This window comes from Mesoplodon densirostris, chromosome X, assembly GCF_025265405.1.
Source record: "Mesoplodon densirostris isolate mMesDen1 chromosome X, mMesDen1 primary haplotype, whole genome shotgun sequence".
Lineage (NCBI taxonomy): Eukaryota > Metazoa > Chordata > Mammalia > Artiodactyla > Ziphiidae > Mesoplodon > Mesoplodon densirostris.
In genome coordinates, this window is record NC_082681.1 from 58,608,268 (window position 1) to 58,634,324 (window position 26,057).

The window sequence follows — 26,057 nt, forward strand, 5'->3', positions numbered from 1 at the left end:
GAGTTTTTCAAAAAAGCCCTTAAGTTTCCTACTCAAGATAATAGTAAGTATTAATCAGGTAATATCTGTTCTGGTTTCTCAGGTTTCTCCTAGTAATTTTTCTTTGAATTACTTCAGAAGTTCAAACACTAAAGACACCTCTGCTATACCCTACTCTCTGTCTTAGGTTGGCAGACAAAGGATTATCTCTGAACTCAACCTAGTCAGTGCTTCCTAGGGAGCAAGTTCATCTTGTTTCCTTTTTGCACTGAGAGTTAATTGACAGTGATATCAGGTACTAACAGCATTCTCTTTCTCACTTGGGGCTTCCTCTGGTCTCTAAGAGAAATATTACGAAGTAAAAGTATGCAGATATCCTCAGAACAAGATGTTAAGATTTTGAAGACCATGTTAGGTTTTTTCTCTCATGATTATAATATTAAGCTATCAGTTGTGAGTGAAACTGCTCATTTATGTAGCCTTCTTACTGACAGTTTATTCAGTCCATCTATTCTCCCAGAGGAGGAGAGGATTATCACATCGCAAATGGCCATGAAGCCATGGCTTGTAAGATAGTATTTCCCAAATGTCTCCTGGCACAGAATGGTAAGAACTTTTGAAAGAGAGTTCCTGCTTGATGACAGAATAGAGCTGTGAAAACTTGCATTCTATTTAGTTTTACACTCTGCTCTTTATCTCTAGAGGACTGGACATTTTACCCACATCAATGCTTTTGAAATATAGAAAATGTCTTCATAATGACAGTTGTTAAAAATGACATTTTAAAAAGGGTATAAATGAACTTATTTACAAAACAGAAGTAGAGTTACAGATGTAGAAAACAATCTTATAGTTACCAGGGGGTAAGGGGGGGAAGGGATAAATAGGGAGATTGAGATTGACATATACACATTACTATATATAAAATAGATAACTAATAAGGACCTACTGTATAACACAGGGAATTCTACTCAATACTCTGTAATGGCCTATATGGGAGAAGAATCTAAAAGAAGAGAGGATATATGTATATGTATAACTGATTCGCTTTTCTGTACACCTGAAACTAACACAACATAGTAAAGCAACAATACTCCAATAAAGATTAATAAAAATTTAATTTATTATATTCCTTTTATCTATATAAGCGGAATATGCCAACATATGAGAACTGTTTATACTGATTCTATATCTTTTAGCCCAAGCTAGTTTATAGGTGCTGTAGCTGTTTTTGGCTGGGAAAACCTTAGATTTTATTAGCCACATAGTTTAACTCATGTCATGAGAGTCAAGTAATGTCTAGGACAATGTCAATATATTTTTTTATACATGTAGAAAATACTAGAATTATTGAATGTTAGTTCTATTATCAGGATATTCCCACTCCTCTGTTAAGGTTCCTGCTGGATGAACCTTCTTCTGTTCCTTGCCAAAATACTGTATTTCCACCTCATTTTGCTACCAAGGCCTTCCCCATTCAATTCTATGACTGTTTTGTTAAAGACTGGGGAGCCTCCATGAGTTCATCTATCAAGGTTGTCCATTAAGGGCCTTCCATCACCTTATCCACTTGAGCCAAAGGAGGGAAAGATCCCTATTTGCCTTAGGGGTAGATAGAATAGGAACATGGGGAAATGGTAAAAGAACAGAAGAGAGTGATGACAGAGTGAAGTACAGAGAAAGACAAAGCACCGTTAACAAGACTTGTGTCAAATCTTGAAGTTTATGTTAGAAGGGAGTAATGACTTTTTCCAGCTTCTCTGGATTTGACGAGGAGAGAATTTTCTAGACGCACTCCTGGCAATTCACTCCTTTTAATCATTCTGTCCCAGGTGATTTGGAATAACATGTGAGTGGTAGACTAGTGGCACGCTTGACTAAGTTCCATCTTCTCCCTTTTAGGGAATAGGCCTGCCTACAGGCCTAATTGTGCTCTGCCCCTTATGGGGAAGGGGGGGCTGTCCTGGTTCAGTGACACTGATTCAGTTGCTATGAATCAGTGAATTTGCCTGTCTGATTTCAGGGTTTATTATTAATAAGTCCGCCTGGTTAATAGAAGTAAAGCTACATCTTTCAGTTTATATTCCATTAATAATCAAGGTGATATATTGGTTCTCTACCTCCCTCTCCTATGTTTTATTTTTCAATTTGTTCAGAACCTGGGCAGGGAGCATTTTGGAGACCTCAAAAGTATGCAAGAAAGCGGGATTAAAAAATCAAATTAATAACAAATTTCATGGTTGCCTTTACAATCACTACACAATTAAAAAAAGAACAGATTCCAATTTTAACTTTACTGTCTGCAAAAAGTGTGAGAAAAATAGCATCTCCTTCACATAAAATACTTGGACAATTCAAATAAATGCTGGTTCTGGAATTCTGATCATCCTAATTATCATTTGAGCTTTGTGTTGTGTTGAAATTTCACATATTTTAATAGGTAAATGAAGTACAATAAGGGTATATTTGTTTGAAATATATATATCGTGCCATTGATCATTAATATTTTCAGACTTCCTTTATGTAAAAAGGGAAATAATTCTTATATTAGAGAGGTATTTTGTTTTTAATGGAGATTAATTTTATAACACTGCAGGGTATGAACAAATATAACCTCCCAAATTCCATAGAATAAATTTTAGTTTTATAAGTAAATATGTGTCTTAGAGTATTTTTGAGGGAGCAGTGTTGGGAAATCAAATAATCCCATAGATGTACTCAAATTTCTGAAGAATTGCAGCTCACTCTTTTAAATTATAATAATGAGGAAAAAAGATTCTCATAGTGGAGAAAAATTTTTTCTTCTATGTGACAAGATGTGAGCAATACAATTTGATACTATTAGAAATTGTCAACAAAATGATGTTGACCCATTCAACAGTGACCTTTTATTGAATGGACTGACAGACAGAGAAATCAGAAAAAGAAATTTCACCACATGAGTCATCAGATAGAATGGGGAAACTTTTTCATTAAAGCCTAAGTCAATATCCATTTCTACTCACCCATCACATACCCCTCTTGGGCTTTTTGAGTTTATAGATGATTCAAGCAGATATTTTCGTGCCAGAAAAGTTACCCACAGTGGTTCACTTACAGATTTTGAAATCCTTGTTAAACAACCTTACAAACATCTGCTTTCTAGAGTAGTCCAGGGCTTAGCTGCCTTTTGGGTGATGCCTGATAAAGAATGGCAACATTTTAATGGTACTGTCCCAGAGAACAGCTTAGCTTAGGCACAGAGCATGTCTGCTTCACCATCTCATAAATCCCTATTATTATCTTTCTAAGTTTAGCTGACATATTAATTCATGGTATAGAGAGCACTGAGCAAGGATTCAAGAGAACTTGATTCTAGTCCTGGTTATATTATTATTGAACTATATAATCTTGGGCTAACCACTTACAATCTTTGAGTTTCAATTTCCACATGTATAAAATATGAGAGCTAAGTTCTTTAAGATTCTTTTCCGTTCTGAACACACTAATTCCATTAATTTAATCATTGTGGGACAACAAGGAATATAAACAAAGAAAAAATTATATGATTTAATTATTGATAAAAATGGCCCATGGGAATCTGTGAGTACATATCTTCCACTGATCAGATTAATTTCATGGCATTAAAGCTGGGTCTGCCCAGAAGATGTAATACTTCTATCTAGCTATATTTATATGCAAGAGGTTTTACAGACATAAGCATTTGGAGGATACTCAGGAACTCCTTGAATCTATCACTATTAATTTAAATTTTTATCCCTAACCTTTCATCTGCATTTTGTACAAATGGAAGTTAAAACATGCTGTTGGTGGCAGCAATAACTTAATTTTACCTTTCGTAAAAATAAATTAAGCATAAGATTTATAGGCAATTAAGTGGAAGAAAGTTAACTATATAGTAGAAGCCCTCCTCCAACATGTTGAAACACCTTAAACTATTAAGTTTAGAAAGTAAGAATGGCATTGCATTATTGTCCATGCTGCAAACAATAGTAAATCAATTTACGTCTCTCTTCTAGCTCCAGAGTATGTATACCCATACCAGTGAACCTTTCAGTGCTGCAGAGATACTAAAATTATTTATCTGTATCCTGTCCTGATTATCCCTTTTATACTGGTCTTTAAATATCTGGATATTATACTATGGTAGGTTTACAAAAGGAGAAACACAAACTGGTTTGAGCAATACTGGACAGCCAGCTTAAGGAGCAAATGTTTGAATTCAGTAACTCTTTCAAATCTGTGTTGACCCTTTCTTCTTCCCTATGTTTACATTGACAGTGCTTCTGTAGCTCTTGAATATCCTAAATTTCCTTATTTATGGATAGAGCTACCTGCTCATGACCTGCATCCCCTTTGGCAATGCATGTGTAGTTTATATTTTCTCCTAGGTGTATAGTTCTAGTATTTGTCTTATCTATAAGTATCATATATTGGTAATGATATGTATGGTTCTAAGCCAAAGATATGCAACCAGTGTGCCACTAGTATGCAGCACAGTGGGTCACAGATGAGCTGGGATATCATTTCTCTTGGTCCTGGGGTGGCTGTATAGGGCCTAGGGCAGCCAGATCCCCTAGAGTCCAGTTGTTCCTTGCTAAGAGCAGCCTTATTCAGAAATGGCAGTGTGCTTTACAAATATATATTATCATTTTCTAGAAATAGGGAAACAGTGATCTTGGCTCTTGCTGCGCAAAGTATAGCCTTCAACAACCAGCAGCAGCATCATTTGGGTGCTTATAAGAAAAGCAAAACCTCATTTCCCACCTAATGAATCAGAAACTGTAATTTCATAAGGTCCTCAGGTGATGCATATACACATTAGAGTTTGAGAAGCTATGGACTAAACTCTATCCTTGGTGCCCAGATGGTTTGCAAGCTTATCTGTGCCTCAAAATCACCTGGAGGGCTTTTACAAATCCTGATGTCCAGACTGCACCACAGACTATAGAATTTCTGGGGCTGGGTCCTAGGCATAGTGGTTTTAAGATTTACCCTGGGGACCTGGGGACCTGGGGACTCTAATATGCAACTAATGTCGAGCACCACTGATTAGCAACACCTCCACTTCTAGTAGGTGGGCAGTACATGTCATGAGATAACCAAGAATCCAAAAGAAATGTATAATATGGTAATCAGCTACTCATTGTGTGTTGTACAATGCTGATGTGTGTGTGTGTGTGTGTGTGTGTGTGTGTGTGTGTGTGTGTGTGTTGGGGGCAGAGGGAGTTGTGTACCATGGAGATGGGCATAATTCACATAAGTCTGTAAGTGTCTACAACTTTGAGTTGGGTTTGAGGTGTCATACTGTTGATCAAATAATCTAAGACTCTACCCCAAACAAACAAACCTTGTCTCTTTTCTTAATTGTATCACCCCTGGGTCCATGACTACTGGTGCCCTGATGTGAGTTCCAGGGTAACATTTTCAAGCAATGCTAGCTCTAAATACATTATGTTTCCTTCAATCAACTTAGGTTACCCCTTGCTTTTATCTGTCATTTTGTCTCTGCTGTCAATTTTTAAAAGCCATAACTCATTTTTCTTGGAAAACTATCTTCAAAGAAAAAGTCTAGTTTGATAGCCACAACTGAGATAAATCTTTAAACTATTTACGTACACAGAAGATTCTGTCAGGTAGAAAAGAACATAAAATAAGAAATATTGAAAGCTAACAGCCATGAAAATAAGAAGAATGAATATATTTATTTTATTCTGGTTTCAGAACTCTTATAAAAATTTTATAATATCCCTTAGGAGCAATAATAAATGTCCAGAGGATCCTGGTTTCTTGTATCAGCACCAGCCGAGATTTAAGGAGGTGATGTTTCAGGGTTATGGCCTTAGGAACTCAGCTTTCTCTCCTTTTCTCACTCGTAGGGACTTCACCCAGATCAGCTGTTGGTCATGTTAAGATACTTGTATAGGGCTTCCCTGGTGGCGCAGTGGTTGGGAGTCCGCCTGCCAATGCAGGGGACGCGGGTTCGTGCCTGGGTCCGGGAGGATCCCACATGCCGTGGAGCGTCTGGGCCCGTGAGCCATGGCCGCTGTGCCTGAGTGTCTGGAGCCTGTGCTGCGCAACGGGAGAGGCCACAGCAGTGAGAGGCCCACGTATCGCAGAAAAAAAAAAAAAGATACTTGTATAAGATTTTCTGTGACTCCTGAAACAAATTACCACAAACTTGCTGGCTTAAAACAACAGAAGTGCATTCCTCCACAGATCTGGAGGCCAGAAGTCCAAACTCAGTATCACTATGCTGAAATCAAGGTGTGGTCAGGGCCACACTTCCTCTGCAGTCTCTACAGCAGAATCCGTTCCTTGCTTCTTCTAGCTTCTGGTAGCTGTCAGCATTACTTGGCTTGTGGCTTCATTGCTCCAATCTCTGTCTCTGTCTTCACATTACCTTCTTTAAGCAGTGCAAAGAATCTCAGGGCACAGTTGATAAATCACAGATATATATTATAACTACAGTGTATACCTAAGAAGGTTTCTTAGGGAAACCATGCTTCTGGGCATCTTTGTTCATCACCCATGGTTATCATTGCCAACCCAGTTCTTTCTGTCTAGATCCCCATCATGTCTGGTTTCATCTGCTGATTTTACTATGGTTTTATCAGTATTCCAAGCCAGCATCTTTGTTTTCTCAATGTCCCTTGCTCCAGCTCCAATAAAATAATCGTATGAAATGCTGGTGTCACTGAAGTAGGGCTGACCTAGTAGAAGTCTGCAACTAGTGAATGCTTAGCTTATACATTCAAGTAGCTACTTTGAGATAATGCCTGTGATTCTAATGTATAAAACTGAAGAGATCAACACTTTATATATAAAGTCATTGTTAATATATCATTTCATTAAGAGGTAAACAACAGAGCAATTCTCCATTTTGCTGTTCAATCAGTATAAAGTTCTAGTTATACAAGATAATTTCTAGAGATCTGCCATACAACATTGTACTTATAGTTAACAATATTGTATTGTACTTAAAATTTAAGAGGATAGATCTCATGATGTGCTCTCACCACAATAAAAAAAAAGAATATTTTAAAAAATAGGTAAACAACATATAAGCAAAATGTACACAAATCCCATCATAAGACAGAATTCTAGGCAGAGCTAGTGCTTTTTTTTTTTTTTTACCATTCTCCCATGACCTGCTCTTCAGCTCTAGAAACTGTCTAATATTTCCCTGTTTCAGCTGTGTTCTTTTAGTCTGTTAATACTTTCAAGGATCAACTGAGCATGGCAGTCATGTTTCTTTAGCTGAAATGATCCTTTGAACATGCAGGTTATGTTTCTCAGATGGTTTCTAACTCCTCTTCTCCCCACTTGCTCACGACTGTATTCCCAGTACCTAGCCCAGTGCCAATCACATAGTAGGAGCTTACAAACTACTTGCTGACTGAATGAAAAGAAAAGCTATCTTCTGATTTAGAGAGGGAACAAACAGACTGGCTGATTACTGATTAAACCAGACTGGTAGCATCTGATAATGATCATGAACTGTTTCCCTTCCTAAATTATTTATAAAAAATGATTCTTAAAGGTGATGGACATCCTCTTCCTTGAAAATGTTCCAGATATTCTGAACACAATCAATTTTTAAGAATGTTTGTAGTATCTTGCACATACCCATTATCTAGCCTTGGTTCTGTGGAATAACCAGTACTTGATTGAAATAGAGTGAGAGAAGTTGTGGAGTAAAGCATTCTCCTCATTTGGACTCACTCCTGCTTTTTTTCTAATTGCTCACTGGTTTTTCATTCCATGAATGCTTCAATCTATATCTTTTACCTGTTAATTGAATACCCATTAGACATTTACAAAGGTATACAACTTCATGTACATAGTTTTACTTAAGATCTCTGTATACATAGGTAAGGCATATGATAGAAATGATTATCTACCTAGCTTTGTGAAAAATGTGTTAATTGGAATGAAAGACTGGTGTCCAGTATCATAGAATAAAATTTTGCTAGTTATAACCATGGTAAATGAAAATGTGTTTGAATCACTGTAAAGTTAATTTACATTTCACAGCATAAATCCAGGCTTACCTCCCAGTTTATAGGCTGAAACTTGTAATCATGGCATAGCATTAAATAAAAGAGAAATATATTTGTGGTAATAGAAATCTAAAGATAATGATTGAAAACTTGTTCGTTTTTCTTTGTGACAATTCCCAGAAGAAGTTACATGGAACTGAAACACTAGAGGAAAATGTTAATGTCTTTCTTTATCACTTAACTCTTTAGTGCATAAATAAAAGTTAAACTAATTGGTTTCTTAGGTCACATTCATATAACCAAATGAAGCAAAGGGAATGCAATTACTCGGTGATAGTGAGGACAGCTAATCTCAGTCTGTTCTCTTCACACAGTTTATGAAATTTATACTCAAAGAACTAAGGAGGACAAGGTATTATGTATTTCCATATAGCAGAAATTAACTCTCTGAGTGCCAGAGCTTTATTTAACAGATTTCATTTAGAAGTTTTCAAAAATGTGGTACATGTCTTTTCCTACCTCATTAAGTGTGTTAGGCTGTCATCTAATCTTTTATTAGTGACTCAGAATCATTGTTTCAGACCTGAAAATATAGTTTTGTTTACACTCTCGATGGTGCAAAGACCTCAGAGAAATTTTGGGACTTCCTTTCTTTAAAAAGACCCAGAAATGACATGAACTTTCATCTTAATTGCTTACCTCTCTGTATAGAGGTACCACAGATGAACATCTTGAGTGATATGATATGGATATATTTATGCACATTTAATAAGTGGATTGAATGCCAATATAAGTGGTTTTCTTATTCTCCAGAAAATCATCGTCTTTATTTCTTCTTGATTTTGTTGCAGGATTTGGAACACTATCTCTTACTTATTCATACTTTACAGAATATATCAGGGGCTTATCTTCATCTGCTCGTATGTAATTTTCTTCCTTGCATTATTTGCTACCAAGATAAAGGAAAAGTTGCCATCACCATTTCAAGAATTTGTGAAATTGTGCTCTGCTGGAGGGAATATCTCAAGAGTGACAAATTTTTCATCATCACTATGAGGTGACAGCAGTCCAGCTGATGAGATACCACACTTCAGTGTTCTCCAACCCTTATGTAATATTTGGCTTATAATATAATCCTAAGCAAATATATATTAAAATGTCTATAATCTTTGTTAAAATCAGAATGAAAGCCTTGTATCATCCCTGCATAATTCATCAACTTTCCCAAGAAATTTCATCTGTCATGTCATGTCATGAAAAGCACCTAGTTTTATAGCATTAGTGAGGTAATATCCTGGGAACAGAGAAGTGCTAATATATATATATATTCCCTGGAGAGCTAGCATTCCTTTTTTAAAGTGAGTTCTTCAGAAATCCAAAGCAGTGGTTCTCAAACATAGTGAGTAAAATGATCACTTGGGAATGTTCTAAAAAATGCCTCACCCCCCCCCAAATCCTGATTTAGTAAGTGTGGGCTGGAACCTAGACTTTTGCATTTTTAATAAATACTCCAGATGATTATGATACAGGTGGTCCAGAAACAACATTTTGAGAAGCAGTGTCTAGACATGTCAACCATGGCTACACATTAGAATCCTCTGAGGAGATTTTTAAAAATTACTAGTATTTGGAACCCACCTCAGACCAGTGAAATAGAACCTCTGAGTGTGAGGCACAGACATTGGTAGTTTTAAAACTTCTCTAGGTGATTTCAAAGTGCACCTGTGTTTGAGAAGCAAGAGTGTAAAGGTAACTATTTTCTCATCTTCTGATTCTGAGGAACACAAAAGATAACGGGACAAGAAAAAAGAAAGTGTTTCTATACATGCAAATTTTCCTTCTTGGGAGCTTATGGCATTAAGCTGTAAAGATCTATACTGAAATTGGTTCCAGCTGAATGAAGATGTTACACAGTGCGGCTGCATAGAACTTCCCCCAAATCTAACTGTAATCATATACTTGGTTCCCAACCCATGCAGCCTTCTTAGCATTGCAGGGCTATGTAACGTATATATGTATGCTCAGAATCTTGGATTAAACCTGTCAGTAAGCAGAAGAACTACACAGAGCCTTACACTAGTAACTTACCTGAGTTAGCTGTGCCGCTGGTTCTCTTTAGATTCTGATTTTGTCACTTGAGTTCTTGCCTTATTCCTTGCTAACCAGTCTTTGTTTGACCCTCTGGTGCTAAAAACTTGGTTCCTTCATTATCCCCTGCATGCCTGGGCCCCTACCTAGATTCTGTGTTCAATGCCTTCATTCACTGGAAGTTCAAAGGCATTCAAGCCCCAAGATGGAATCCCAAGAACTTTGCCTGAGGGTTTTGTGTTTGTTTTAAGTATTTATTTTGTAAAAATTCATATTTACAGAAAAGTTGCATGAATAGAACAAGGAACTCTCATATATCCTATACCCAGATTCACTGATTATTTATATTTTGCTTCTCTCTTTCTCTCTTTATATATGTATGTATATTAATGTATGTATTTATGCATTTTTTGAGAGAGAATAAGTTATAGACACCATGCCCACTTTTCCCTAAATACTTCAGCATGTATTTCCTACGAACAAGGGTGTTCTTCTACGTGACCACAGTTATCAAAATCAGGAAATTAAACAACTTAAATCAGGATAATATACAACTATTATCTAATCCATAGTTAATATTCAAATTTCATCAGTTGCCCCAATAATGTCTTTTAAATTAATTAATTAATTAATTAGTTTTATTTTTTGGCTGTGTTGGGTCTTTGTTGTGCACGGGCTTTCTCTAGTTGTAGTGGCTATTCTTTGTTGTGGTACACAGGCTTCTTATTGCAGTGGCTTCTCTTGTGGAGCAAGGGCTCTAGGCATGCAGGCTTTGGTAGTTGTGGCACACGGGCTCAGTAGTTGTGGCTTGCGGGCTCTAGAGCACAGGCTCAGTAGTTGTGGCGCACAGGCTTAGTTGCTCCACAGCACGTGGGATCTTCCTGGACCAGGGCTCGAACTCATGTCCCTTGCATTGGGAGGCAGATTCTTAACCACTGTGCCATCAGGGAAGCCCCCCAATAATGTATTGTATAGCTCTTTTTCCTGGTTCAGAAACCAACCTTGTATCACTCATTGAATTTAGTAGTCATGTCTCTTTAAGCTCCTTTAATTCAGAAAGGTCCCTCTATCCTTCTTTGTGTTTTTTGGCTTTGACATCTTTGAAGTGTACAGGCCAGGTACTTTGAAGAATACCCCTCAATGATGTTTCCTTATGTATAGATTCAGGTTATGAATTTTGGGGCAGGAATATCTCATAAGTGATATTATATCCTTCTCAGGGCATCATATCAGGAGGCTTATGATAGTAGTTTGCCCCAACATTGGTGATGTTAGCTTTGATAATTTGATTAAGACGGTGTCTGTTAGCTTTCTCTCCTGTAACTTTGTAATTGATAAGTAATTTGTAGGGAGGTCCTTTTAATGTCTGATGTATACATCCTGTTTCTCATCAAAATTTCACCCAGTAGTTTTAGCATGCATCAATGATTTTCTAACTCTGATATTATTTATATATTAATTAGTTGTTATTCTACTGTAAGAAAGAATTTCCCTTACCCTGCCATTGATTTATTTATAACCATATAGGCTCTCGGATTCTTTTCTTTTTCATTAATGTATTTATTTTTATTTTTTAAAATTGTATTTATTTATTTATTTTTGGCTGTGTTGGGTCTTCGTTGCTGCGCGCAGGCTTTCTTTTAAGTTACGGTGAGCAGGGGCTACTCTTCATTGCAGTGTGAAGGCCTCTCATTGCTGTGGCTTCTCTTGTTGCAGAACATGGGCTCTAGGCACAAGGGCTTCAGTAGTTGTGACCCGCAGGCTCAGTAGTTGTGGCGCATGGGCTTAGTTGCTCCATGGTATGTGGGATCTTCCCAGACCAGGGCTCGAACCTGTGTCCCCTGCATTGGCAGGTGGATTCTTAAACACTGAGCCACCAGGGAAGCCCCATTAATGAATTTATTGGTCACTTAATTCAACACATTTTTCCCTCCCCCCTCCCTTCCTTTCCTTCTCTTATTCCTTGTTGGTTCATTTAGTAAAAAGTGTTTTTTTTAATTTAATTTTTATTGGGATATAGTTAATTTACAATGTTGTATTAGTTTCAGTTTTATAGCAAAGTGTCATGGCCTATATGGGGAAAGAATCTAAAGAAGTGTGGATATATGTATATGTATAACAGATTCACTTTGTTGGGCTCATGGATTCTTATTTTATTCAGTGGGATATAATCCATTATTATTATTATTTATTTTAAAGTTCATGTTGTTCCTTTGAGCTGTCTCCTCTATCTTTTTCACATGTCCCCACTATTCTTTAAATACTTTCTTATTTTCTGGTTTCAAATGATGTTCTAGGCACATCTTGTACTTTCCTGTTCCTCCCCTGGAATCAACCAAGGATCCCAGGTTCCTTTTATTGGAGAATTATATTTAGAAAGCATGATCTAGCCTTGAGATGTGCTCATTATTATTGGTGTTTCATTTCTTTTAGGTTATTTCAGCAGATTGAGCTAGGAAATATATATTTGCATAGGTGTATGTTTCTCTCTCTCTCATATATATACATATACATGTGTGTGTGGGTGGGTTTTTTTTGCCATACTGATACTTTCAATTCTAATTCAGCAAAACAGGGTACATTTTTGTATCCTCCCTTTCCATACATGTAACTCCTGCAACAGTGAGAAATTTAGCTCTCATCATCCTCAATGTATTTAATCATATGCTCAAGTCTGGAATATACAAGAATGTAGTTTCAAAATTTCTAACCCATGTCACTGTAAAAACCTTGCCTAGGTTTTAAATTTAAGTTCCAAGCCCCTAAAAGAGGGATCCTGATGAACAGCATCCCAGTTTGCTCTCCCAGAATCCATCCTGAAATTAAAGTCTTTTTTCCTAAATGCAGTTTCTGAGTCCTAACCCCCATCATTTGCTGATAGACTTGTCTGAAGTTGAAGGTTTGCTTCCTTGAATCTTTGACTACTGTCCATTTTAAATAGCACTTCCAATCCCCTAGCACCATATTGCAAATTATTTTTGCTAGTGCTTCTCTATATCTCCATCTGGTCTCTGTGATCTCTGTCTGACACAGTTCACTTCCAGCAAAGCCCTGATTCAGACCAGTACAAGGAAGAATTGGTCGTCTATCCAAATTGTGCTTAAAAGAGAAATGGTACTGTGTGTATGTGCATGCAAGCATGTGTGTCTGTGTTTGTGTGTGTGCATGTGTCTGTGTGTAGAGGGGGTTATGGATGTGTGTGGAAATGAGTCTTTGACAGGCACTTACAAAACTCAGAGTTAGCAACTATTGCCAAAACTGTTCAGTTTTATCAGCATTGCAAATATATAATATATTCAGATAAGTTTCAGAAGCCTTTCTTTTTCGTGGAAAAAATTACATTCTTTTGCAGCATCATAAATTGCTGTCTTTTTTTGAATACTAGCTGTATGTAGCCTTCTAATGCTCCATCTCACTTTGAAATGTCAAAGTCATCCTTCCGAAAAGTCACACAATTAGGTGAAAAGTATTGCCTAATAAAAATCTTTCACCTTCTCAATGAACACTGGGACAAAAATAAGAGGCCTTTAAGAACCATTCACACAGGATATGGCCTGGGTCTTCTAATTTGAATATCTAGTGTTTTAATGATTCAAAATCTATTTTAAAAATCAAGCACTGCTCTTTTGGGGAAGACACTGAGAAGAGACAAAATTCCATTTAAGATTTTGAACACAGGAGTCAGATAAAACTAAGTCTTAGTTACTTAACTTTTCTATAATTCAGTTTCTTTACCTGTAAAGTGGGTATAATAACAGAACTTCATTTGCAGGATTGCTGCATTAAATAATATATTGCAATAAAACATTTAATGGTGTACTTACACCTAGGAAATACTCAATAAGTGTTATCTATTCTTATAAATATTATTCAGGTCTATAATTCTTTTCTGTGTTTTTAGTTCTTGGTTGGTTTGCCTGTTCCCCTTGTAACTGTTTACAATTCTGCTCCTTGCCCTTCATTGAAGGGAGATTATTGGATGATTTCCATGCTGCCCCATTTCTATTGTTGCTTGTGCATGTGGTATCGGTCAAGGCTTATTGCTTATTCTAATATAGCTCAGCTTGTGCTCATAGTGCTGTAAGGTCTTCAGAGGCGCTGTATTGAGGCCCTATGATGCATTTACCTGCTTCTCGCAACTAAGGTGATATTAATGAGGTACAAGGGATTCTCAGTCATTGTCCTACTCCTAACTACACTGCCAATCAGGTTTGTCTTTTGTTTTTCATTGTTAGCTATCTTCTTTCTTCTTTTATATGCCGCTTTTTGCTACTCCACCTCCCAACTGCTTCAAGTCACTGCCATTATACCTATATTTTCTCTTTTCTTCCTTTAATTGCTTCTCTAATATTTTCCTTACTTTGTTTGCATGAACTGTCTTAGGCTGATATTTTGTAAAATCATCAGTCAATGGAATACTCTTCACACTACATAGTGAACTGACCAATCATGATATACTAGTTGAAATATTTAGGTCTCTTGTACTTCTTTCATTTGTCTATTTGTTGGTGGCTATTTAGTGGTTACACCTTTGATCTTAAGTATGGTTTTATTTTGTTTGGATAACTTTTAAGATATGTGTTATTACAGTAGACTGAGGCTTTCAGACAGCTAATCTTTGGGGGAGCTGAGGTCTTATCACATTTTGAACCCAGAAAAATCTTTCCTGTAACATATTTTTTAAAAATCAGGAGATGCTTTGTCTGGGAAGATAGCAGGAAGAGGCAATATAGGATTTAAGAGTATAGCCTCTGGAGTCAGACAGAGTTGTCCTTGGAAAGGCACAGATAACATCCTTTTTTATCTGTCTCCTTTTTTTGATTTTTATCTCTAAAGAAATTACTCACATGGAAGTGAGGGCCTCTGAAATCATGTAGGACCGTAATAGCTTTACTTTCCTCTTCCTAAAAAAGCACAGAAACCTTTTTGAAGTAAAGGGCATCATATTAGCTATAGGCACTGGTTTCTGCTCCTCTTCAGAGCTAAGCTACCTAATTGGGTTTGCACAGAGCATCAGGCATGTATGTGCCTTAGTCATGGAGGGGAGCATGAGAACCTGCAGAGGGCTTCCTCTGAAATAATGATTTTGATGATGATAAGAAAATTATGTTCCTATAGAAGCAGCATTTATTGAGAGTTTACCATGTACCAGGTATTCATAAACACATTTAGTTTTGCAAAAACTTTGAGTTATTACTGTTATTCTCATTTTTACAAATGAGTGAACTGAAGCCCAGAGAGACTAATTAACTTGTCCCAAGGCACGAAAGTAGGAAAGCTACAGAGGAGAATTCACATTCAGTGTTATCTTACTCTAAAACCCATGCTTTTTTTTTCTTTTTTATCACAGTAGGCTACTTATAGACCTACATGACTCTTGCATATTCTATACTCTGTCTTACCTGAGGTTCACACATAGATAAGGAATCAGACTGGATCTCATTTGCATGAATAAGGTTCCAGATGTCTAGCTGGAAAAACAGACATATTTATTATTCACTCACATTCAGAGCCAATTGAACAGTAAATACAGTGGCCGGAAGATAGAGATCAAACTGTCATGTTTATTACTAAGTTATATTTAAGGCAGTGGCTTAGCATTCCTCCCTCCATCTTGCAACTGCTCACCCGAGGGTCAATTTGGTTTTGCAGAGGATACCATTTACCTAGAGTTGTTGCTGTACACTGGTATGGTGTGAAGAGGGAAGGAGAATGCTTACAGATTTAGACTATTGGCCTACCAACGTAATTTTGGACCAGTGACTGTAGCCCACCTACCAGGAAACTCACTGCATCTCAGTGGAGAGGAGTAAGGGGTGGGGCAAGAGGCCTCAAGATTGAATCCCTCCTCGGGGAAACCAGAGCGTTGAGGAATAAACACTCCCTCTAATATCTCCGAAGTTTAGAGATTTTACCCAGTGACTCATACATTAAAAATGATAGATCAAGACTACAGTCAATCTGTAGCTTTCTTTGAAAAGAAAAATAAAGGCTGGGCGAAAAGAAGCCAAAGAATTTCTTCTTGTTAGAAATATAATACTTTCTGTGGCCCAGGCAGACATGGCTTTGAGGTCAATTTACTTTTCAAATCAATGAAACCTATATAAGTGCTTCTCTGCTGAATCCTTTAGGTGTTTATATTTCATGAATAGTCAATTTCCCCGAGAAGGTCATATTAGAGAAATGCTTTCTCTTGGTCTTCCAAGAATGTATATGACCAAGCCCACTGGAATATGAAGGACAAACAGGGCAATCAAAGAAGAGAAACTGTGTAAATTTGTGTACACCTCTTTTGTCTATCACAGAAGTGAATGGATATATCTGTACAAATACATGGTAATTAAACTTGATGAGTCTCAATGAATGACATTTTTTTATAAAATGGAAAAGGAATGGCAGTTTTTATCTTATCTGTACAGTTTTTGAAAGGAATTTCATGACTTTGGCATTTGCATACTAAATCAGATGTTGGCACTACTGTAGTAATAATGAAGATTAATAACAATGCTAACAGTTACTCTGTGCTTTCTTGTATCAGGAACCATGCTAAGACATTTACACATATTATCTCATTTAATGCAACATTCCTATAATGTATATACTACCGTTATTCCCATTGTACATAGAAAACTAGGATTAGAGAGTTTAGGTTGCTTGCCTAAGTTTACTAGTCTAAGTGACTTAGTAAGTCATTCAAGTCTTTCTCACTTCAAATCCCATACTCTAAACCACTATGCTATAAGTCTTCATTTGTTAAAAGACATAATTCGAACCTTCTAAAGTTTCTGTGCTTTAAAAACCCCTAGGGTTTAGGTATAATTTGTCCATGCATTTATTTATTCAAGAGCTTTGTTCATCTTTATCTAGAGCGTACGACACTAGGCCCTAGCAAAATCAACACAGCCTCTGCCTTCATGCACTTCACCATCCAGTGCACCATTGAGACTCATCGCATCCTGCTAGGACAGCTTAGTCATCCTCATCTATCTGGATTGAAGGGACGAAGGGGCTTCGTAAAATATTACAAACAAACTAATTCTTTAAAAGACATGCCCTCCCCTTATTCTTTACTCAAATTTGTATAAGTGAGCTGGATTCAATGACGTGAAAGCAAGTGATTCTGTATAGGAAAATCATCCCTAAGTGATGTCCTGGGTGGGAGTTCGATGCCTGCCAACTCTGGTGTAACAAAGGAGGAAGGAGCATGGTGTGTGGTGACTTGGTGCTGTGTTTTGTCAGGGGCACAGCCAGATTACTGGCTACATCACCAGGAATTTACTTAGGAGCAGCTTGTTAGCTGATGCACAGCTGTGGTGCTCCTGATGGCTGGCTTGGAAAAGCATGTGAGCCAGCCGCAACAATGGGAGAGAATTGGGGCCAAGGTGGTTTGGGGCCATTGGGTGCTGGTTTTGAGTGCCACAAGTGTGGATGGCAAATGGAACACAACAGATAAATAAAGCGATCATGTATTAACATAATCCAACTTTCATCCCAGTGGACTGTGGCTTCTAGCCTTCGTCTGTACCTTACTGAGGCAAAACTGCAATGATACATCTGCTTCCCACCCTCTGCCTTCATTTATTATAAACATTAACTTATAGCTGGTACTACTGATCTCCCTTTCAATACTGCAATTCCAAAACGAGATTTAAATTTTAATTTTGAATGACATTTGAAGAGTAGTGTAATCTAAAGTGATTTTCTGTTAATACATAGGCTCTAATATTAAAGGTTATTCTTTTGGTAGATGTTAATAGATCTGTTACTATGGAACATTTATTCCTTTAATTTCATGTAAATTTATATTTTATGATGTTTGCTTTACCAAGATTATACAATCCTTTTTTATTATTGAAAAGAATCACAATTATGCAAATTATTATATCCAAGGAGACAAGCAGCAATTAACTGTGAAAGACAGGCTGTTACTGTAAGAATTGTATTCATACTGAATGGAATTGTACTTAAAATAAACCTTTAATAAGAAAATTCAGTTGGTAAAGATTTTAAAGGCAAGCAGTTTGTTAAGATAAGTTTGTACTCTTTCCATAATAGTTTTGCATTTTTTTTTTTCTTTTTGCGGTATGCGGGCCTCTCACTGTTGTGGCCTCTCCCGTTGCGGAGCACAGGCTCCGGATGCGCAGGCCCAGCGGCCATGGCTCACGGGCCCAGCCGCTCCACGGCACATGGGATCCTCCCAGACCGGGGCACGAACCCGTATCCCCTGCATCGGCAGGCGGACTCTCAACCACTGCGCCACCAGGGAGGCCCTAGTTTTGCATTTTGATATTTATAGTTTTCTCTTACTCTAGTATGCTTTCAGCCCCTGCCTTATAAAAAAAAAATGACTGCTTCAGCAAGTAAGAACTATATGCGGAAAAAATCTCACTTGGGTTTATATAACTTTAACTACTCACTCTTCATTATTAAGAAGACTGGGCAATAATAACTGTTTTACAGTTTTTTTAAAAACCAAAATGTGCTTCGTTTTTATGTTTAGCTTTTCTAAAATTAAAGCTTGTTTTCATTGTGATTCTTCAAATATATTGAGCCAGAATTTCCCTTGGGCCTACTTTTTGGTAGTGAATTGCACATAGAGGGAAGGGCTTTTACTGCTTTAAGTGGTGAGCCTCCATTTACTGCATTTCTTTTGCTACTGTCACTATTCAAAGAGTCCAACAAGACTTGGAGGTGGTTTAGCATCTGTTTAAAAGCACAGATTATTTTTTGAGGTTAGGCACTTACTTATTTTCTGTATTTTTAAAAATTGAAATATATACAATGTTATATTAGCTTCAGATGTGGATCATAGTGATTTGGTATTTATATACATTTTGAAATGGTTACCATGATAAGTCTAGTTACCATCTGTCACTATACAAAGTTATTACAGTATTATTGAGTATATTCCCTATACTGTACATTACATCCCATGACTTATTTATTTTATAACTTTAAATTTGTACCTCTTATTTTCCTTCACCTATTTGCCCACCCCTCCCCAACCCGCTTACCTTCTGGCATCCAACAATTTGATTTTTGTACAGTATCTATGAGTCTGTTTCTGTTTTGTTCACCTGTTTTGTTCTGCAGAATTCACATATAAGTGAAATCATACAGTAATTGTCTTTTTTGTCTGACATTTCATTTAGCATAATGCCCTCTAGACCCATCCATGTTATTGCAAGTGGCAAGATTTCTTTCTTATTTATGTCTCAGTAATGTTCCATTGTATATATATATATGCCACACCTTTTTTTTTTAACATCGTTATTGGAGTATAATTGCTTTACAATGTTGTGTTAGTTTCTGCCGTAAAACAAAGTGAATCAGCTATATGTATACATATATCCCCATATCTCCTCCCTCTTGCATCTCCCTCCCATCCTCCTTATCCCACCCCTCTAGGTGGTCACAAAGCACCGAGCTGATCCCCTCCCCATGTCCTCAAGTCTATTCTCTATGTCTGCATCTTTATTCCTGTCCTGCCCCTAGGTTCATCAGAACAATTTTTTTTTTTAAGATTCCATGTATATACGTTAGCATACAGTATTTGTTTTTCTCTTTCTGCCTTACTTCACTCTGTATGACAGACTCTAGGTCCATTCACCTCAGTACAAATAACACAATTTCGTTTCTTTTTATGACTAATATTCCATTGTATATATGTGCCACATCTTCTTTATCCATTCATCTGTCGATGGACACTTAGGTTGCTTCCATGTCCTGGCTATTGTGAATAGTGCTTCAGTGAACATTGTGCCACATCTTCTTTATCCATTCATCTGTTGATGGACACTTAGTTTGCTTCCACATCTTGGTTATGGTAAATAATGCTGCAGTGAACATAGGGGTGCATATATCTCTTTGAATTAGTATTTTTGTTGTCTTTGGATACATACCCGGGAATTGAATTGCTGGATCTACTGTAGTTCTATGTTTAAAATTTTGAGGAACCTCCATACTACTTTCCACATTTGTTGAACCAATTTACATTCCCACCAACAGTGTAAGAAGGTTCGTTTTTCTTCACAACCTCTCCAACACTTGTTATTTGTTATCTTTTTGACAATAGCCATTCTAACAAGTGTGAGGTGATGTGTCGTGGTTTTGATTTGCATTTACCTGGTAATTAGTGATACTGGGCATCTTTTTATGTACCTGTTGGCCATCTGTATGTCTTCTTTGGAAAATGTCTATTCAGGTCCTCTGCCCATTGTAAAATCAGATTGCTTGATTTTTGACTTTGAGTTGTATGAGTTCTTTGTATATTTTGGATATTAACCCCTTATCAGATATAACATTTGCATATATCTTCTCCCAGTTAATAGTTTGCCTTTTCATTTTGTTGGTGGTTTCCTTCATTGTGCAAAAGCTTATTGGTTTGATGTAGTCCCATTTGTTTATTTTTGCTTTTGTTTCCCTTGCTTGAGGAGAGAAGTCCAAAAAAATATCACTAAGAATGATGTCAAAGAGCATACTGTCTGTTTTCTTTTAGGGATTTTATGGTTTCAGGTCTAACAGTTAAGTCTTTATTCCATTTTGAATATATTTTTGTATATTCTGTAAGATAATGGCCCAGTGTCATTCTTTTGCATTATCTGTCCACTTTTCCCAACACCGTTTATTGAAGAGAATGTCCTTTCTCCATTGCTTATCCTTGCCTCCTTTATCATAGATTAATTGACCATATATGCATGGGTTTATTTCTGGGCCTTCTATTTTTTTTCCATTGATTTATGTGTCTGTTTTTGTGCTAGTACCATACTCTTTTGATTACTGTAGCTTTATAGTAAAATTCTGAGCATAATACCTCCAGCTTTGTTCTTCTTTCTCAAGATTGCTTTGGCTATTCGAAGTCTTTCATGGTTCCATACAAATTTTCGAATTATTTGTTCTAGTTCTGTGAAAAGAGCCATTGATATTTTGATAGGATTTAGGTAGTCTTGGCATATTACCAATATTAATTCTTCCAATCCACAAGCATGGTATATCTTTTCATTTATTTGTATCATTTTCAGTTTCTTTCATCAATATCTTAATAGTTTTCAGAGTACAGGTCTTTCACCTCCTTGGTTAAATTTATTCCTAAGTATTTTATTCTTTTCGATGCAGTTGTAAATGGGATTTTTCCTTCATTTCTCTTTTCCATAGCTCATTATTAGTGTACAGAAACACAACCATTATCTGTATATTAATTTTGTATACTGTGATTTTGCTGAATTCATTTAATAGTTCTAAATTTTTGATGGAGTCTTATTTTATTATTTTTATCATTTTATTATTATTTTCTGTAGGTAATATCATATCATCTGTAGATAGTGACAGTTTTATTTCTTCCTTTCCAGTGTGGATGACTTTTCTTTCTTTTCATTGCCTAATTGCTCTGGCTAGGATTTACTATGTTGAATAAAAATGGTGAGAGTAGGTTGACATTCTTGTCTTGTTCTGATCTCAGAAGAAAAGCTTTTAGCTTTTCTCCATTGAACATAATGTTAACTATGGGATTGTCATGCATGACCTTTATTATGTTGAGGTATGTTCCCTCTGTACTCACTTGAAATTTTTTTATCATAAATGGATGTTGGATTTTGTTAAATGCTTTTTCTGTATCTAATGAGATAATCATATATTTTCTATATTTGGTCTTGTTAATGTGGTGTATCACATTGATTTTTTTGTGGATGTTGGACTGGACCATCCTTGCATCCATGGAACAAATCCCACTTGGTCATGGTGTATGATGTTTGTATTGTATCATTGAATTCAGTTTGCTAATATTTTGTTGAGGATTTCTGTATCAGTGTTCATCAGGGATATTGCCTGTCATTTTTTGTGTGTCATGTTTTTGTCTGGTTTTGTATCAGGGTAATGCTGGCCTTGAAAAATGTTTAGAAACATTCCTTCCTCTTCAGTTTTTTGGAGTAGTTTGAGAACAATAGGCATTAACTCTTCTTTAAATGTTTGGTAGAGTTCACCAGCACAGATTATTTTAGAACTCAACAAACCTGGGTTCAATTCCTGCTATTTCCACTTATATTAACTATGTAGCCTTGGGCAAATTAATCTCTCTGAGTCTCAGTGTGCTCATCTGCATAAAGGTTTTAATAATAGAAACTGCCTCATGAAAATTAACTGAGTTAATCCAGGTTTAGCACAGTGTCAGGAATATAGTAAGTACTCATACTGATAACTGCTATTATTATTACCTACCTTACTGAATAGTGTGTACTCTGGAGAACTGAGTCTAAAATAGGGACATTCTAGTAGCTCTCTTTGGTGAAAAAGCAGAGATAGAACAAAGTACCAAAGTTTGCAGTGAGACTGAACTTCTTAATCAATTTGCTTACATTCAGATGATGATTTCTCACATGTGCAAGAGAGAGAAGGAGAAAGAAAAAGGCATGATGAAGAAATCTGTCGTCGATTGCATCAAGTCATCCTGGGAAAAACAAGATGACTGCATATGTTCACTGGGACAAGAAAATCATAAAGCACCAGCACACTTTTTTGAATTGGCACATTCTCACTGCACCTGGGTAGTTTAACTGGAAGGAATTGCAGAGGTAGGTACATATTGTGATAATTTGCCTAGAGGCTGAATTTTAAATTGAGAGCTCTCAGGTTTTCATGGAATCTCAGGCTGGAAGGAACCAGTTAAGGAAATTCAACCTCACTTATTAGCCTGGGATCAGTGGGGTCGGGTTCTAATTTAAAACGTCAAATATAAATAGGTTGAGGACCAAGGGAGCTTGAGCTCTTCCAAACCACCATCACTACCACCACCACTACTTAACACATTCAGTTCCCAATTAATGTCATTTGAATCCCAGCTAACCACCATGAATCTTGTGGGCAGAGCAAATAATAGAGCAGAGGCAAGTCACTGTGGGGCCCAATAACAGACTTTAGAATGAAGCATATCAGGAAAAAAGCCACTGAATATTTTTTTCCGTTTTAATTCCCCATCCTTTATAATTTGCTGCTTGGGTCTTTAGTCCTGGCTCTGCCACTAACTAACTCAGTGTCCATGGACAAGTCACTCATATCCTCTCTCTCTTAGTTTCCTCATCTATAAATTGAGAGGGTAGAATTTCTAAGGTTCTTTATGCTCTGACAACTTATGATTCCTATTCTAATAGAAGATTAAGAAGGTAAAGGGGAACATGAGACTAGAATGCATGAGTATGGGTGGATGAGTATGGGCAGTTCTCTGATTCCTGGAGTATGATAGTGAATGAATCTTCTCCCCCAAGAGGGTTATTCTCACATGCTGTCTCTGATTAGTAGTGGTGTGTGTGTGTGTGTCTGTGTGTGTGTGTGTAAATAGAGAAAGAGATAGAGAGAAACAAATGAAGAATCAGAGTGAGAAGATGAAGAGAGAAAGATATTGGAGGGAAGATGGGAATAGGGAAGTAACAGACTCAGAATCTTTTGAAATGCTTCCTTTTGCACGTCTATTTCTTCTGGGTCCCTGTAGGAGCTCTAACTTTAGAATCACACACAAATTTAATTAGTTTTTTCCAAATTATTAATAAATTATTCAAATCAAACCAAATCTTCAATCCCAGTAAGCTTCCCCAGACAACTGCTACCACAGAAAACTACAGCCTGATAAAAGAGAAGCAGCAGAAGTACTTTAGGGCTTCTGCTCCTCATCCATGAACAGACCTAACTATGTGCTTTTCAGCAAGACCAATTCATTAACAGAGAAAACTCTTAATAATACTGGATTAGCTACCTGAGAGACCATCTGTGCCTCTTATTCTGAGGCAACTGAGAATGCCTTGGTTGAGCGGGCTGCATCATTTTCATATAGGTCAGAGGCAGGACTTGGGGGAATTAAATATTGGAGACTTTAAAACTTAGAATGGCAGGCCTTAAAAATTTGAAAAGGTCAACCCCTCCATAAGAAAGCAATTAGCCTTTTGCAAGCACAAATCCTGGCAGAGAATGCTACATGCCTCACCCTCGCACCCCATCCTTGAGTGACTGAGTGAGTGATCACTGTGCCAGAAAGGTCCACTGTGTGCTTAGAGTTTAGGGAGAGAATCTGCCAGTATAAACTCACTGATGTCTACTTATTTCAGTTTTAAAAAAAGAATATGTCACCTACGTAAACACATTCAGCACACTTTCCCCAACTAGATATGTCCATTTCAAAGATGGAAGACAGCAAACTTGTCAGTCTTGTCAGTTTATAAGCCTTGGAAGAGAAACATGGAGCCATTTAGCTGACAGTTTCAGGAAAACAAATCTTAAAATCTTGAACTCTCAGACTTTAGTGTCTGCTTTGTGTGCTCACCTAAAATGGATCTACAAATGAAAGGATGACACCTTGTGAGATGGCAGCCCATCTTAGTGGTTCAGTCAATCAGGGCAGCCTGGTGGCCCTAACCTGATGGGGCAGAGGCCAAACTTATACTGAGTTCAGCTTCTACTACCTCTGTCTTCACGCTCTCCTCCTCCACTGCATCACCCACTTTCCTTTGCTCTCTCCCCAGCCATCCAAACATGCTCTCAGGAAGGAATGAATAACAGTTATTTAGATCTTAGTGTGAACTTAAATCAACTTGATTACCTCGTCTAGGGATTTTTAAAATTAATCCTTCCATTGACATTCTTTCATTCATTCAATAAATATTGAATAAGAGAATTATGTCATGCATTCTGCTAGGTGATGGGAATATAGACACAGTCCCTGGCATCATGGAAGTTACAGTTTAAAGGGGGAGACAGACAGTTTTTAACCTCATAAAATATATATAGTTACATACTTTGATAAATTCAGTGAAGAAAAAATTCCGGGTGCTATGAAAAAATTTAGTAGAAGGGCCTAAGAATGGGAGGCCAGGGAAAATATCCCTTGGGCAAGTTCATTGAAGTTGAGATTTGAAGTAAAGGTAGGAAATCATCAGGCTAAGGTGATAGGGTATGGATTCAAGGCTGAATATTGCTTGCAGAAGGATTAGCAGGAGCAATGGACGTGTGGTGTGAAGGGGCTTGGAAATTTTATTGAACAGAGAGAAGGCTAGTAAGCCTGTAGGGCTTTATTTCTAAGGAATAGGAGCTTCTGTAGAAACTTTGAAGTGGAAATCCTGCTTTTGGCTACTTATTCTCCCCTAGGATATACTGGGTCTCATCTCCATATACACATTTTCCCCCAATATAGACTATTAGGATTATATTTTTTCCTAATATAGTCTATTTTCAATTAGGCCTGGCTGATACGAGATTATATCTTGGGGCCTTTATACAGTGCTTCCTATGTGAGAACACTGTGAAAAGCATGATCATCTTTGATCCTCACATCAGTCTTATGACATAAGTATAATGACCATCCTCATTTCACAAAAGAGGAAACCAAGGCTGAGAAATTAAATGACTTGCCTAAGGTGAAAGTGATTCATATTTGGCACCAAGACTGTTCTCTCTACCTCTCTGCAATAATGTCTGCTCCAAACTGGAATTTAATTTCAAAGCTAAGTTTCATCAAATTAGGTCTCTACATAACAACAATAAATAAGAATGCTACTTCTGTTTATAGAGCTTAAAAGAGTAGTCTTAGTCTTTCAACATTTTATTGGTGAAGCAATGACTGAACTAATATGTATTAAGAAAATGCTGACCTTGCTTGCAAATGATAATATTGTGAAACTGTCAGGGAAGACGTGGCAATACCTCATTTAAAATGTTAATTATCCCCAAAGAATTATGCTTTACCATTGTTCGAAACCCTGAAAACACTTTCTGCAACCAGATTTAGTTTGTTTGCTGACCCATTCGTTAGAAGAGTACATATTCAGATGAAACATAAACTAAAGCTTTTATCTGAAGATACCAGTAATAGAAGCCTATGGCTATGTTCTGAATGTTTGTGTCCCTCCAAAATTCATTTGTTGAAATCCCAATGACCAATATGATGGTATTCAGAGGTGGGGCCTTTTGGCGGTGCTTATGTCATGAGGGTGGAGTCCACGTGAATGT

The 26,057-nt window shown here is 37.0% G+C and overlaps 1 long non-coding RNA gene across 2 annotated transcripts in view; it reads left to right on the forward strand.

Moving 5' to 3' along the window:
* Positions 1-26,057, forward strand: part of LOC132482541 (uncharacterized) — a 229,899-nt gene that overhangs the window by 188,092 nt on the left and 15,750 nt on the right. For both annotated transcript variants that reach the window (XR_009530927.1, XR_009530926.1), the window contains exon 2: positions 22,427-22,636. This is a non-coding gene — a long non-coding RNA (uncharacterized LOC132482541). The remainder of the gene's footprint in view (positions 1-22,426; positions 22,637-26,057) is intronic.